Raw genomic sequence first — 16,759 nt, 5'->3', positions numbered from 1 at the left:
GTGCTGTATTCAGGAAACCCATCTCATCTGCAAAGACACACATAGACTCAAAATAAAGGGATGGATGAAGATTTACCAAGGAAATAGAGAGCAAAAAAAGGAAGGTTGCAATCCTAGCCTCTGATAAAATGAATTTTAAACCAACAAAAATCAAAAAAGACAAAGAAGGGCATTACATAATGCCCTTATGATTAATAAGAATGGCATTAAATTAATGCCCTTATTGAGCCTTCTAAAAGGATCAATACAACAAGAACAGCTAACTGTCCTAAATATATATGCACCCAATACAGGAGCACCCAGATACATAAAGCAAGTTCTTTCACCTACAAAGAGACTTAGACTCCCACACAATAATCATAGGAGACTTTAACACTCCACTGTCAATATTAGACAGATCAATGAGACAGAAAAATAACAAGAAAATCCAAGACTTGAGTGCAGATCTGGACCAAGTGAACCTAATAGACATATACACAACTCTCCACCCCAAATACACAGAATATACATTCTTCTCAGCACTACATGGCGCTTACTCTAAAATCAACCACATAAAGTAAATCACTTCTCGGCAAATGCAAAAGAACAGAAATCATAGCAAACAGTCTCTCAGACCACAGTGTAATCAAATTCGAACTCAGGATTAAGAAACTAACTCAAAACCACACAACTTCCTGGAAACTGAACAACTGGCTCCTGAATGCCCACTGGATAAACAATGAACTGAAGGCAGAAAGAAAGATGTACTTCAAAACCGATGAGAACAAAGAAACAACATACCAGAATCTCTGGGACACATTTAAAGCAGTGTCTAGAGGGTAATTCATAGCACTAAATGCCCACATGAAAAGGAAGGAAAGATCTAAAATCAACACACTATCATCAAAATTGAAAGAGCTAGAGGAGCAACACTGAAAAAACTCAAAAGCTAGCAGAAAACAAGAAATAACTATGATCAGAGCAGAACTGAAGGAGATAAAGACACAAAAAAAAAACTTCAAAAAAATCAATAAATCCAGGACCTGGTTTTTGAAAAGATCAACAAAATAGACAGACCGCTAGCCAGACTAATAAAAAAGAAAAGAGAGAAGAATCAAATAGATGCAATAAAAAGTGATAAAGGGGATATCACCACGGATTCCACAGAAATACAAACTACCATCAGAGATTACTACAAACAACTCTATGCACATAGACTAGTAAACCTGGAAGAAATGGATAAATTCCTGGACACTTGCACTCTCCCAAGACTAAACCAGGAAGAAGTTGAAACCTTGAATAGACCAATAACAAGGGCTGATTTTGAGGCAGCAATTAATAGCCTACCAACCAAAAAAAGTCCAGGTCCAGATGTGTTCACAGCCAAATTCTACCAGATGTACAAAGAGGAGCTTGTACCATTCCTTCTGAAACTATTCCAAACAATAAAAAAGAGGGAATACTCCATAACTCATTTTATGAGACCAACATCATCCTGATACCAACATCTGGCAGAGACTCAACTAAAAAAGAAAATTTGAGGCCAATATCCATGATGAACATCGATGCAAAAATCTTCAATGAAATACTGGCAAACCAAAAACAACAGCACATCAAAAAGCTTATTCATCACAATCAAGTAGGCATCATCCCAGATGGAAGGCTGGTTCAGCATACACAAATCTATGAACGTAATCCATCACATAAACAGAACCAAAGACAAAAACCACATGATTATCTTAATAGATGCAGAGAAGGCCATTGACAAAATTCAATAGCCCTTTATGCTAAAATCTCAATAAACTAGGTATCAATGGAATGTATCACAAAATAATAAAAGCTATTTATGACAAACCCACAACCAATATCATGCTGAATGGGCAAAAACTGGAAGCATTCCCTTTGAAATCTAGCACTAGACAAGGATGCCCTCTCTCACCACTTCTATTCAATATAGTATTGGAAGTTCTTGCCAGAGAAATCAGGTAAGAAAAAAAAAATAAAGCGTATTCAATTAGGAAAGGAGGAAGTCAAATTCTCTATTGGCAGATGACATGATTGTATATTTAGAAGACCCCATCGTCTCAGCCCAAAATCTCCTTAAACTGATAAGCAACTTCAGCAAAGTCTTGGGATACAAAATCAATGTGCAGAAATCACAAGCATTCCTATACACCAATAACAGACAAACAGAGAGCAAAATCAAGAGCAAACTCCCATTCACCATTGCTACAAAGAGAATAAAATACCTAGGAATACAACTAACAAAGGATGTGAAGAACCTCTTCAAGGAGAACTACAAACCACTGCTCAAGGAAATAAGAGAGGACACAAACAGATGGAAAAACATTCCATGCTCATGGTTAGGAAGAATCAATATTGTGAAACTGGCCATACTACCCAAAGTAACTTATATATTCAGTGCTATCCCCATCAAGCTACCAATGACCTTCTTCACAGAACTGGAAAAAAACACCTTAAACGTCATATGAAACCAAAAGAGAGCCCACATAGCAAAACAATCCTAAGCATAAAGAACAAAGTTGGAGGCATCATGCTGCCTTACTTTAAAGGCTATACTACAAGGCTACTGTAATCAAAACAGCATTGTACTGATACCAAAACAGAGACATAGATCAATGGAACAGAACAGAGGCCTCAGAAGCAACACCACACATCTACAACCATCTGATCATTGACAAACCTCACAAAAACAAGCAATGGGGAAAGGATTTCCTGATTAATAAATGGTGTTGGGAAAATTGGCTAGCAATGTGCAGAAAGCAGAAACTGGACCCCTTTTTGAAACCTTACACTAAAATTAACTCCATTTGGATTAAAGATTTAATTGTAAGACCTAACACCATAAAAACCCTAGAAGAAAACCTAGGCAGTACCATTCAGAACATAGGCATAGGCAAGAACTTCATGACTTAAACACTGAAAGCAATGGCAACAAAGGCAGAAATAGACAAATGGGATCTAATTAAACTTAAGAACTTCTTTACAGCAAAAGAAACAATCATTGGAGCAACCGGCAACCAACAGAATGGGAAAAATCTTTTGTAATCTACCCATCTGACAAAGGGCTAATATCCAGAATCTACAAAGAGCTAAACAGATTTACAAGAAAAAAACAAACACATCCATTCAAAAGTGGGCAAAGGAAATGAACAGACACTTTTCAAAAGAAGACATTGATGAGGCCAATAAACACATGAAAAACTGCTCATCATCACTGCTCATCAGAGAAATGCAAATCAAGACCACATTGAGATACCATCTCACGCCAGTTAGAATGGCAATCATTAAAAAATCTGGTGACAACAGATGCTGGAGAGGATGTGGAGAAATAGGAATGCTTTTACACTGTTGGTGGGATAGTGTAAATTAGTTCAACCATCATGGAAGACAGTGTGGCAATTCCTCAAGGACCTAGAAATAGAAATACCATTTGACCCAGCAATCCCATTACTGGGTACATACCCAAAGGATTATAAATCGTTCTATTGTAAAGACACATGCACACGAATGTTCATTGTGGCACTGTTTACAATAGCAAAGACTTGGAACCAACCCAAATGCCCATCAATGATAGCCTGGATAAAGAAAATGTGACACATATACACCATGGAATACTACACAGCCATAAAAAATGATGAGTTTATGTCCTTTTAGGGACATGAATTAATCTGAAACCATCATTCTCAGCAAACTGACACAAGAACAGAAAATCAAACACCACATGTTCTCACTCATAGGTGGGTGTTGAACAATGAGAACACATAGGCAGAGGGAGGGGAGCATCACACACTGGGGTCAGTTGTAGGGGGCTTGGGGAGGGTCAGTGGGTGGTGAGGAGAGTAGGGAGGGATTACATGGGGAGAAATACCAGCTTTAGGTGATGGAGGGGTGGAGGTAGCAAAGCACCTTGCCATGTATGTACCTATGCAACAATCCTGCATGATCTGCACATGTACCCCAGAACCTAAAGTACAATTTAAAAAAAAAAAAAGAAAGAAATTCTGTAATTTGCAGCAATAGGGATAAACCTGGAGGACATTATGTTAAATAAAATAAGCCAGGCACAGAACGACAAATACTACATGATCTCACTTTTATGCGAAATCTACAGTAAAGTGAACACATAGAAGTAGAGGGTAGAACACTGGTTTCAGGGCTTATAGGATGGAAGAGATGGTCAAATATTATGAAATTTCAGTTCAATAGGAGAAATAAGTTTACAGCATAGGACTACAGTTAATAACAATGTATCATATTCTTGAAAATTTCTAAAAGTAGATTTGAAGTGTTCTTACCTTGATTTAGTCATTACACAATGTATACATATTTCAAAACACCACGTTATACACAATAAGCATATACACCTTTTATTTGTCAATTTTAAAAATATATAAATACTTTTTAAAAAAACAGCTACAATTAGATGCAGCAGTCTGCTATTTAGCAGCAAGGAGGAAAGATTTTCTAAACTGTGAATAGCAGCAAAACTGGAATACTATCTTGAACTCCATCTTCTCCTCACAAGGAGTTTCCTGAAAAGTTCTTGTGTATTGAAACTCACTTCATTCAATAATGAGACAGAGGAAGGAACCGTAATAGTATGAAAAACATATCCTGTAGATTTCTATTTCTGGCCAAGATGGAATAACAGGGAACAGATTTATTTTTCTGGCTTAATCAAGGAAACTGGAAAAAAATATGTAAAACATACAATAAAACAATAGTTTTTAAGACAAACAAGCGTAAAGGGGCAGCAATCCCTGAGATACAAGAAATAAGTGATGTGAGCTTTGAGATTGTCTGTTTACTGGCCTGAGTGTTTCCAGGCCACAACACAGGCAGAGTAAACCAAGAAAAATGCAGTATAGTCCCTAAGTCAAGGAGACAGAGGTTAGGTTCAGGAATTCCGGGGCAGCTACAGTTCATGAGATAGAGAATGAACAAGAGAGTTGTTCAGTGAGAGAACACCAGACATCTGCAAAGGGTCCCCATTAATCAGTTTATGTGTTAAGAAACTATGAAGACTGAGTAAAGTGTCACCTAGAAGGATTAGAAGCTCATAGTTCAGGACTTACATAAGACTATGGAGATTGCCCCTCCATATCAGCCAGAATAAAAATCTCCATGATTAACAGGGCAGTAGGTAGAGTATACTTGCCTCCATAATGGAGAATAATTAGCCCCAGAATAACTATTGCTGTCCTATCTAACAAGGCTTCCAACCTAAGCTTAAAATATAAACCTGAAATGATGCAATTCACAATGGCTAAATTTTATTTAAAAAATACTAGGCATGAAAAAGACAAAGGAAGCATGATTTTAACAAAAAGGAAAAAAATAATCAATGAAAATTGACCCAGAACTGATACATATATTAGAATTAAAAGACAAGAACATTAAAACATTTATTATAACTTCATTCTATGTGTTCAAAAACTACAAACATGAGATAAACAGAAGACTCAATCAAACCAACAGAAATGAAAACTACCATGTTTGGAGCAGTAAATATACTAGATGAAAACATCAACCTGGCAACTGTGGATCTGTTTAGTATCTACAATTTGACTTTTCCAGGATGTCATATAAGTGGAATCATACGCTGCATAGCCTTTAAATTGTGGCTTTTTATTTAGCATAATACATTCAAGATTCATCAATATTGTTACATGTATCAGTAGTTTTCTCCTTTTATTGCAATTATAAATGAGGAGAAAATAAATATTTGTACAGAAGATTTCATAAACATCTCTATGGAGGCCTTCATTTCTATTGGGCAAATACCTAGAAATGAAAATGCTGGGTCATATGCTATTTCTTTAACTTTATAAGAAACTGCCAAATTATTTTCCAAAGTGGTTGTACCATTGTACATCCACACCACTAAGAAATGATGATTCTAGTTGTTCTGCACACTGATCAGGTATTTTTGTTTTAGTTATTCTAATAAGTGTGTAATAATGAGTTCTCTTTGTTTTAGTTTGCATTTCCCTATTACCAAACAATATTGAATATGTTGAAATTACATTGAATAATGATGCTGAAAATATTTTCATGCACTTGTTTCTCAGCTATATTTCTTCTTTGGTCAAGTGTCTATTCAAATCATTTACTCATTCTAATTGAGTTCTTTCTGTCTTATTTTGAGTTGTGAGAGTTTTTTACATTGCTAATTTTGTCAGTTATATGTTTTGCAAATATTTTCTCCAAGTCTGTGTCTTACCTTTCATTTTTGTAACGTTTGATAACACAGAGGGCATATGAGGGGTGTTATTTTAATTAAAATAAATTTACCAATATTTCCTTTTATATTTTACAATTTTTGAGTCCTGCTTTAAAAAACTTTGTCTCATTGAATACCTTAAGACTTTATTGTACATTTATTTTGAGAAGTTTCACAGCTTTAGCTCTTGCATACAGATGTATTATACATTTTGAGATAATATTTCTATGTGGAGTGAGGTAATTTTTGGGTTTATTCCTTTGCATATGGATGTCTAATTAGTTGGGCGTTATATGTTAAAAGACAATCACTAACCTACAGTGAATTGCTTTGGCATCTTTATGAAAAAATAATCAACCACAACTGAATGTGTCCATTTCTATTATTCTCTATTCTAATTTATTGATCTTGTGTCTATCTTTCAAACAATGTGACATTGACTTCACTATTATAGCTTTATAATAAGAATTGAAATCAGGTCATGAGTTCTCCAACTTTGCTATTGTTTAAAATTTTTTGTCCATTCTAAGTTCTCTCTTTCAATATGAATCTTATAAGGAGCTGGTCAATTCCTAACCAGTAAACAAATATTGCTGGAATTTTAATTAGAATAGCATGGAATCTATAGATTTGGGGACATTGACATTTATTCCAGCATAGAGTCTTCTAATCCATGACTATGATGTAGCTACATAATTCTCTTTTGATTTCTATCATTGGAATCAATATTTTGTCATTTTCAGAATACAAATATTTTACATATTTTGTTAGAGTTATTGTTGCTTTTCATGTTTTTAGTCCTTCTGAACCTATTACATTTACATTTAAACTGTCAAGTGTTCATTCTCAATATATAAAAACATAATTTATCTTTTACAATCTTGTATTATATAAAGTTGATTAACTATTTTATTATTTTTACTAGTTTTTTGTGGATTTTTTGGTATTTTCCAAGTAGATAAAAAGTCATCTCTAAGTGATTTTTTTGTATTTTCCTTTCTAATGTGTATGCCTTTTATTTCTTTCTTTCTTTTTTTTTTTTTTCTGCCTTAGTGCACTAAGAGCTACATGATCCCAAAGAGAATGCAATCAGCCCTTTACCATAAAGTATGATATTGGCAGTAGATGTTTTTGTAGACTCCCTTTGTCGGTTTTAAGAAGTTGCCATTACTTCCTAGTACACTAAGAGTTTTGTGTTGTTTTGTCTCTGTCAATGTGAGTGGATGCCGATTTTTTTCAAATACTTTTTCTGTATCTATTGAGATGATTATGTGACCTTTCCTTTATTGATATGGTAAATTTTATAGATTAAGTTAAACCAGACTTAAATTCCTGCAATAAACCCCACTTGATCATAATGTATTATCATTTTAATATATAGTTGAGTTTAATTTGATAATATTTCTTAAGGTTTTTTGAAAATATGTTTGTGAGGATACTGGTCTGTAGTTTTCTTGTAATATCTTTGATTTTAGTATCAAGGTAATGGTGGACTCATAATGGACTCATAAAATAAGTTGGTAGACAGTTTTTTATCTTCTTCTACTGAAAAAGTTATATAGGATTTGAATTCATTCTTCCTTAAATGTTTGGTAGAATTTTCTAGTGAAATAAACTAGGCCTGAAGATTTCTTTGTTGGAAGTTTTTAAACACTGAATTTATTTCCTTTAATATAGAACTATGGCAGACAAAATTCTAATATGATCTCCAAAATTTCTTTCCCAGGTGAAAATATCCTACATAATGCCCTTGAGTATGAGATGAACCTGTGCATATGATGAAATATCATTCATGTGATTATGTCACATTATATGACAAAATGGTGTTTATCCTGAGTGGACCAAAGCTAATTTGGTAAGTTTTAAATTTGGTAAATTTTAACACCAAAATTTTCTTCAGCTAGTCACAGAAGAGAATGGCATAGAGGCAGGCACATATGACTAGTCTGGAAGAAAGCAAACATCCATAATGTAAGCTATACGAGATGTATCAACAGTTAGGAGTTGAATGTGATTTCCAGCAAATAGCTAGTAAGAAAACGGAAACCTCAGTCCTGTAACCACATCCTTTCCCCCCCCCCCCCCCCCCCCCCCGAGCAGGCTGAGATTTTATTTTGGACCAAAAAAAAAAAAAAAGCAATTGAATTGTTTTGCAGCTGGAGGCATGTAGCTGGAGGCATGGGCAAGGGGGTCCCCAGGCAGTAAATTTCCCATGGGTGGACTGAAGGCTAGGGCTGAGCCTCAGGTGGGTCTCCTGTTCCCTGTGCTCCCCTGCACAGGTGCCTCCCTCCCAGGCTCTGGGGCAGCCTCAGGAGGGGCAGGCTGGGAGGGGCTGTTGCAGCTGTTCACTTGGGCAAGACGTCAGAGGACTCGGACACCAGCCTCCCACCGTGGGTCTCAATCTTCTTCACAACCACGGCCTTGGTGGAGCTGGTGCAGCTGGAGGAGCTGGGACCCGTGCCAGAGCCAAAGCTGGAGCCCAGTCCATAGCTGAGGCCAGGGCTTGTGAGGCCCCCATTGGCAGAGCTCAGACCACCGGCATAGCCGCTGGCGGTCTTCATATGGATACTCATGTTATGCATCTCGGACTCCAGCCGGCTCTCCTTGCCCTCCAGTAGCTTGCGGTAGGTGGCGATCTCGATGTCCAGGGCCAGTTTGACGTTCATCAGCTCCTGGTACTCACGAAGCTGCAGTGCCATGTCCTGCTTGGCCTGCTGCAGAGCAGCCTCCAGCTCCTTTTGCTTGGCATGAGCATCCTTGAGTGCCAGGTCCCCGCGCTCCTCAGCATCTGCAATGGTGGCCTCCAGGGAAGCCCTCTAGCCTTTGAGGCCCTCAATCTCAGCCTGGAGCCGGCTGATGTTCCGGTTCATCTTGGAGATCTCAGTCTTCGTACACCGCAGGTCATCCCCGTGCTTCCCAGCCAGCGTCTGCAGCTTCTCATGTTTGATCCGGTGTACGTTCTCCGCCTCAACCTGGCTGTGGTTGGCGATCTCCTCGTACTGTGCCTTGACCTCAGAGATAATGCTGTCCATGCCCAGGGAACGGCTGTTGTCCATGGACAGCGCCACAGGCCTGTCCGAGATCGGGGACTGCAGCTCCTGGATCTCCTCTTCATACAGCTGCCTGAGGAAGTTGATCTCGTCAGTCAGTCCTTCCAGGCGAGACTCCAGCTCTACCTTGTTCATGTAAGCTTCATCCACATCCTTCTTGATGAGGACAAATTCATTCTCCATCTCTGTATGCTTATTGATCTCATCCTCATACTTATTCTTGAAGTCCTCCACCAGCCCCTGCATGTTGCCAAGCTCCGCCTCCAGCTTCAGCTTCTCCTGGCCCAGAGTCTCCAGCTGCCGCCTCAGGTTGTTGATGTAGCTCTCAAACATGTTGTCCATGTTACTCCGAGCAGTTTTCTGCTGCTGCAGGAGGCTCCACTTGGTCTCCAGCATCTTGTTCTGCTGCTCCAGGAACCACACCTTGTCGATGAAGGAAGCAAACTTGTTGTTGAGGGTCTCAATCTGCTCCTTCTCCTGCGTACGCACGGCCTGGATGTTGGGGTCCACTTCCAGGTTAAGGGGGCTCAGCAGGCTCTGGTTGACGTTGACTGCAGTGATGCCTCCCATGCCCATGCCGCTGGCCCCAGCATAGCCTGCACCCAGGCCACCCCGGAAGCTGCTGCTGCCCACTCAGGAGAAGCTCGAGGAGCTGATGTGGGCACCGGGCCCACTCGTGTAGGAGCGGCTGCTGAAGGCCTGGGGGCCAGAGGTGGACACCTTATAGGACTTCTGGGTCACCCTGATGGACATGGTGGAAGCAGGAGTGGAGGCAGGCGGGCTAAACCAGGGAGAGATTCCAGAAGGAGCAGAGAAGCTGTTTCTTCAACCACATCCTTTCCAGCATTTATTATTGCCTTTTAGATAAAAGCCATTTTATCTTGAAAAGAAAAAAAAGTTCTACTTTTCATTCTTTAAGGAATCTCCATGCTGTTTTCCATAATTCAAACCACCAGCACTGATTTATGAACTAGTTTGGGATATGAGGAAAGAAGATAAATCAAAGATAATTCCTAAAATTTTGGCCTAGACTATTGGGTGAACAATACTGCTATTCTGAGATGAGGAAAACTTGAAGGGAAGCAGATAGGGTGGGAAGTAGATCTACATTCTAAGTTGACCATGTTGGGTTTGAATTGTCTATCAGACATTGAAACAGAGATGTCAATAAGGCAGTAGATGTAAAAGTCTACGGTTCAGGGGAGAGGTAAAGATTGACCATATAAACTGGATGAACCTCAACCTATAGATAAGATTAAAGTCATGGTTGTGGAAGTTGAACCCATTAGGTAGAAGAAAAAAAGACAAAGACAGTCGAGGGGTGCTTCGATATATGATGGAGAAGGGTAAGTTAGAAAACAGGACTAAAAAAGTGACTAGTGAGATAGCAAGAAAATGAAGTGAGTGTGATATTACAGAAGCACAGAAAAGCAAGTGTTCTGATAAGGAGAGAGAGGTCACTTCTGCCAAATGATGCTTGCAAGTCAAGTAAGATGTTGACCCATCTTGGTAAGTGGTCCTTCAAGAAAATATTATAATGCAGGGAAGCTTTCTTTGATCACCAGACTATCTTTTAATGTAGTTAAAGCTTGTAGACTTTGGTTAACAAAGCTTGTGGATAAAAATCTATAAAATTAAAGTTGCCTGAAGTTAGAAGCCACTAATACATTCGAAGTTTAAGCATATGACTGAAATTTAACTATATCTGAAAAAGCTTTGGTGGATTAATTTTGCCAAGGGAGTCACAACCCTTACTTATCTGAAACAAGAGGAGACAGAAACCAGCTGACCTCATGAAAGGGAGGTCTGTATGGATGACAATCTAGCTTAAGACCAAAACGTATACACTTGGTCCTTGTTGCTATTATTGCACCTGCTGCCTACACATTTTTAGAATAACTACTCAGCCTCTCTTCAGTCAGTATGTCCCAGGTCTTACCTGAAGATATGGTGAACTATAATTTTTAGATTCTTTGCTTGACTTAAAATCATTTTTTTCAGCTCTACTATAACTCACAAAAAAGAACAGCAATATTAAAACTTGCCCAAACTTTGCAATCTGGGAGTCTGAGATTGTAGGTAAAGACACACTCTAAAGAAATAAATTGTCTACTGTCTCCAATTATAAAACTAGAAACTTATCTTTGAACATAGTAATACAGAAATTAAAAAGAAAAGCTGAAAAATTAAGTCTAGTGAAGAAAAGGTAAGATCAATAGATGAAAGGCCTCATAAAGTTTGGGGAATTATCAAATGAGAATAGTAGACCAAGAAAGCTGAAAGGCTGAGAAGTGATCATGAGAATGAAGTGTCTGAAATCAAGAATACAGAAGCAGGATAGGTATTGGTGATGATTATGGCAGTGGTTGGTTAAAGAAGATGCAGAAAACAAAAGTTAAAATCTAAGAATTTAACAAAATGAGAGACTTGCGCTGACTAGATCCTCTAGGTGGATATCGAAGTTTCCAACAGTGATGACGAGTCATCATGAGGTTAATGAGAATGTGAGATGAGACAGGTGACTAGACAGCATGAGAAGGAGGATGGAGAAATGAGATCTGTACAGTATGAAGCTGTGACATTGTCCAGATTAGAAGAGCCTAAACTAAGGGAGTGAGATGGCAGTGGAGTGAAGGGTAGCAGTCTATCTGAAACACTATTCTTGGGTAGAATCAATAGGCACTTGGCACTAATTGAATATAAGAAATAAGAAATAGGGAGAGCCTAGAATGGCATGAGAATTTCTATCTGGAGATATTAAGCTGATGGTGATGTCATTAGTCAAATTTACATAACTTAGAACACAAATCAGAGATGATCAGGTTTCAGCCTTCCCGCCAGCCTCATCTTTCCCGTTCCCACCCCAATCCATACTAGCAAGCACACACATATGCATGCACACATGGAGTTTAGGAAAAGAACTCTGAGCATAACAATCAGGTATCCTAGACTTTAAATAAATATTTTCAAGGATTTTCTAAGAAAAATAGGTATAATCACTTGGTCTAAGATAGTAGACAGTGGTCCAAGAAAATGAGCTTCTCAGGAAGGGAAGAAGGAAGAAATAAAAGGAGGAAAGGAGTGAGGAAGAGACAGAGAGAAAGAGATAGGAAAAGAGGGAAGAAGAGAGAGAGGGAGGAAGGCTGGCGGGAGGAAGATTATGACAACAGAATCACAATGCAAAGGAGAAACAATGCAAGGGAGAAAAAGAAACATTCATTTTAAAAGCACAGAAAAAGAGGGTTAAATCAGTATTTAAAGCAGATGGTATAATGTTAACAGATGGCAAAAAAAAAAGCACAGAACTTCTCAAGTCCTATTTTTCTTTTATCCTCTCTATCAAAGAATCAATCCTTAAAACTGCAAATGGAAGAACAAACAAGACAGTGAAGTAATTGAAGCTCAAAGGCCAGGATGTGTGATTCCATATACGAATACAAGAAGTGCTGAGTATGAATCATTAATGACCAAAAGAAGATCTATTAAATTTAGTAGAAGAGATTAGTAGACCAAATCAGAAGGATATGTTTTTCACTGGAAAAGGGATTGTGAATATATATTTGGAAATATTTGGTGTGTTATGCTAACAAAAATAAAACAAATAAGAATAGCATAAATGAATCAAAAAAAATGCCTCAATCATAATTGAAGACTAAATCGTGATAATAAGAAAACTACATAGTGTTGACATTCTTATCACTACAAGAAAGAGGGATAAACAGGGAGTAGTTTGTGCAGAGGACTGACTGAGATCAGATAAATGAAGATATGAGTTATTGATCAAAGTAAATTGCTTTGAGCTTAAGTTCTTCTGGGGCTTGGTACCTGCCTGCCATTCCTCTAGATTGCACACCTAATGCAAATAAACTTCCCAGTCTCTCAATCTAGATACCTTGCTGTAATACTGTTAGGGCTTGCTTTTCGGGAAGCTATCATAAAGACCTTGCATTGTTACCACTTTGCCTTGTTATTTACCCAGTTCACTGTGACTCCAATAATATGTGTAACTTAGATCTTCCAGAAACTCAGTGCTGTGAAATTGAAAACTGTGTTCAAACATGATTCCTTTTTGTATTTATTAAAAGAGTACATAGTTCAAGTCCCTAACACAGATCAATTGTACTGCCAAGATGCTGAAAGAACATAAAGGCATTGTCATATAGTCGTTTTAGAGAACATTTGAAGACTACTGGCATATATAATTAATATTATATACTGAATATTGGCAAAACCCATTTCTAAAACTATGTTGCTGAGATGACTAAAGACTCCTAACCAATAATTCAAAATGCTTACCTTCCAGTCCTCAACCAAGTGACAAAGGGACCATTCTGTTTATCTAAATTCCTTTCCCTCTTAGCTCACTGGGTACCTCACATTCCTAATTCCCCCACCTCTCTATTCCATTATTCTAAGTCTTCTTTTCATTTGACATGCTATATTAGTCCTACCTCAGTCTCTAAGTAATTCTTCATTTTATTTGCGTAGTCCCAGATCTTTTTCTTCTCTCTGGATGGTCTCCTTCTGAGCTACAGATTTCTGTTCCCAAGTATACCTTGTTATTCATGAGTATTTCACATATAACATACTCTAATACCTGTGCAGAAATTGCCTCTCTACCTCTGTAAATCTATTTTCCCACTGGAAATTTCAGTTTTTCTTCACTTATTTTATTCTCCATCAATTATTATACTACCATCTCAGAAGTGTCTACTGAATCTAATGTCTTCTCTTTATATTCATTTTATTGCCTCACTTTAACCCTTCAGCATCTCCCACATAAATTTATATTGACCCTTCTACCTGATCCCTCTATCATTGGCTCTTACCTGGTCTAGTTCATGTCCACATCATCTGCGCACTTTCTTCTTCAAGTAATCTTACAATACTCCTCCCTAGATTAAACTATGTGAGGCCAGGGACTGTAAAGTGTTGTTTTCCCAGCACCTAGAGCAATGCCAAACAAACACTACATTCTCAATAAATAATGGAATAATAGATATGGAGGCTCCACTGTCAGTACAGCCAACTACCTTCATGAGTCACTATTTTAAATACAATGTCCCTCAAAATTCAACAGCCCTTCATGCCAAAAATGCTAACTAAACTAGGTATTGATGGAACATATCTCAAAATAATAAAAGTTATTTATGACAAACCCACAGCCAATAGCATACTGAATGGGCAAAAACTGAAAGCATTCCCTTTAAAAACCAGCACAAGACAAGGATTCAGCATAGTATTGGAAGTTCTGGCCTGGGCAATCAGGCAAGAGAAGGATATGAAGGGTATTCGATTAGGAAAAGAGGAGGTCAAATGTCTCTGTTTGCAGGTGACGTGATTGTATATTTAGAAAACCCCGTTGTCTCAGTCCAAAATCTCCTTAAGCTGATAAGCAAATTCAGCAAAGTCTCAGGATACAAAATCAATGAGCAAAAATCACAAGCATTCCTATACAATAACAGACAATAAGAGGGCCAAATCGTGAGTGAACTTCCATTCACAATTGCTACAAAGAGAATAAAATACCTAGGAATACAAATTACAAGCAATATGAAGGACCTCTTCAAGGAGATCTACAAACCACTGCTCAAGGAAATAAGAGAGGACACACAAAAAATGGAAAAATATTCCATGCTCATGTATAGGAAGAATCAATATCGTGAAAATGACCATACTGCCCAAAGTAATTTATAGATTCAGTGCTATCCCCATCAAGCTACCATTGGCTTTCTTCACAGAATTGGAAATAACTACTTTAAATTTCATATGGAACCAAAAAAAGTGCCCAATATATCCAAGACAATCCTAAGCAAAAAGAACAAAGTTGGAGGCCTCACACTACCTAACTTCAAACTATACTACAAGCTACAGTAACAAAAACAACATGATACTGGCACCAAAACAGATATATAGACTAATGGAACAGAACAGAGGCCTCAGAAATAACACTACACATCTACAAACATCTGATCTTTCACAAACCTGACAAAAGCAAGCAATGGGGAAAGGATTTCCTATTTAATAAGTGATGTTGAGAAAACAGACTAGCCATATGCAGAAAGCTGAAACTGAATCCCTTCCTTACACCTTATACAAAAATCAAGATGGATTAAAGACTTAAATGTAGGACCTAAACCCGTAAAAATCATAGAAGAAAACCTAGGCAATACTATTCAGGACACAGGCATGGGCAAAGACTTCATGAATAAAACATCAAAAGTAATGGCAACAAAAGCCAAAATAGACAAATGAGATTTAATTAAACTAAAGAGCTTCTGCACAGCAAAAGAAACTATCATCAGAGTGAACAGGCAACCTACAGAATGGGAGAAATTTTTGCAATCTCTCCATCCTGCAAAGGGCTAATATCCAGAATCTATAAAGAACTTAAACAAATTTACCAGAAAAGAAACAAACAACCCCATCAATGGGCAAAGGATATGAAAAGACACTTCTCAGAAAAAGACATTTATGCAGCCAACAAACATATGAAAAAAAGCTCATCACCCTTGGTCATTAGAAAAATGCAAATCAAAACCACATAGAGATACTTTCTCATGCCAGTTAGAATGGCAATCATTGAAAAGGAAAAAACAGACGATGGAGAGGATGTGGAGAAATAGGAATGCTTTTACACTGTTGGTGGGAGTGTAAATTAGTTCAACCATTGTGGAAGACAGTGTGGCAATTCCTCAAGGACCTAGGACTAGAAATACCATTTGACCCAGCAATCCCATTACTGGGTATATACCCAAAGGATTATAAATCATTCTACTACAAAGACACATGCATATGTATGTTTATTGGAGCAGCATTCACAATAACAAAGACTTGGAACTAACCCAAATGCGCATCAGTGATAGACTGCATAAAAAAAGATGGCACATATACACCATGGAATACTATGCAGCCATAAATAATGATGAGTTCATATCCTTTGTAGGGACATGGATGAAGCTGGAAACCATCATTCTCAGCAAACTAACACAAGAACAGAAAACCAAATACTGCATGCTCTCACTCATAAGTAAGAGATGAACAATGAGAACACATGGACTCAGGAAGGGGAATATCATACACTGGGGCCTGTCAGTGAATGGGGGACTAGGGGAGGGATAGCTTTAGGAGAAATATCTAATGTAGATCACAGTTGATGGGTGCAACAAACCACTATGGCACATGTATACCTATGTAACAAACCTGTACATTGTGCACTTGTACCTCAGGTCTTAAAGTATAAATAAATAAATAAAAATACACTGTCCCTCTACACAGGGCAGGATACTCCAGTAGTTTAAACCCCAGGCTTTGGATCCCTCCAATTCCCAGTATATGATAATTTTAAATACTTGTAACAATTGTTATTTTTGTTGTTATTATTTAATTATTTTCCTCTCAATGATTTTAACAGGTGAATTTGTACTTATCTCCAACTCCTCAAACTTGATTCAGTTTCACCTTGTTATAACACTTTGAACAG

The 16,759-nt window shown here is 37.8% G+C and overlaps 1 pseudogene; it reads right to left on the bottom strand.

Annotated features, from left to right (window-relative positions):
- Positions 1-8,571: 8,571 nt before the first annotated feature.
- On the bottom strand, positions 8,572-10,029 carry LOC105714562 (keratin, type II cytoskeletal 8-like; annotated as a pseudogene).
- Positions 10,030-16,759: the final 6,730 nt, after the last annotated feature.

The sequence above is a fragment of the Aotus nancymaae genome, unplaced genomic scaffold (genome assembly GCF_030222135.1).
Source record: "Aotus nancymaae isolate 86718 unplaced genomic scaffold, 86718_ANA_hifiasm-v0.15.2.pri h1tg000064l_0, whole genome shotgun sequence".
NCBI lineage: Eukaryota > Metazoa > Chordata > Mammalia > Primates > Aotidae > Aotus > Aotus nancymaae.
The sequence above is the reverse complement of the archived record's forward strand: the minus strand, read 5'-3'. Positions and strand labels throughout refer to the sequence as shown.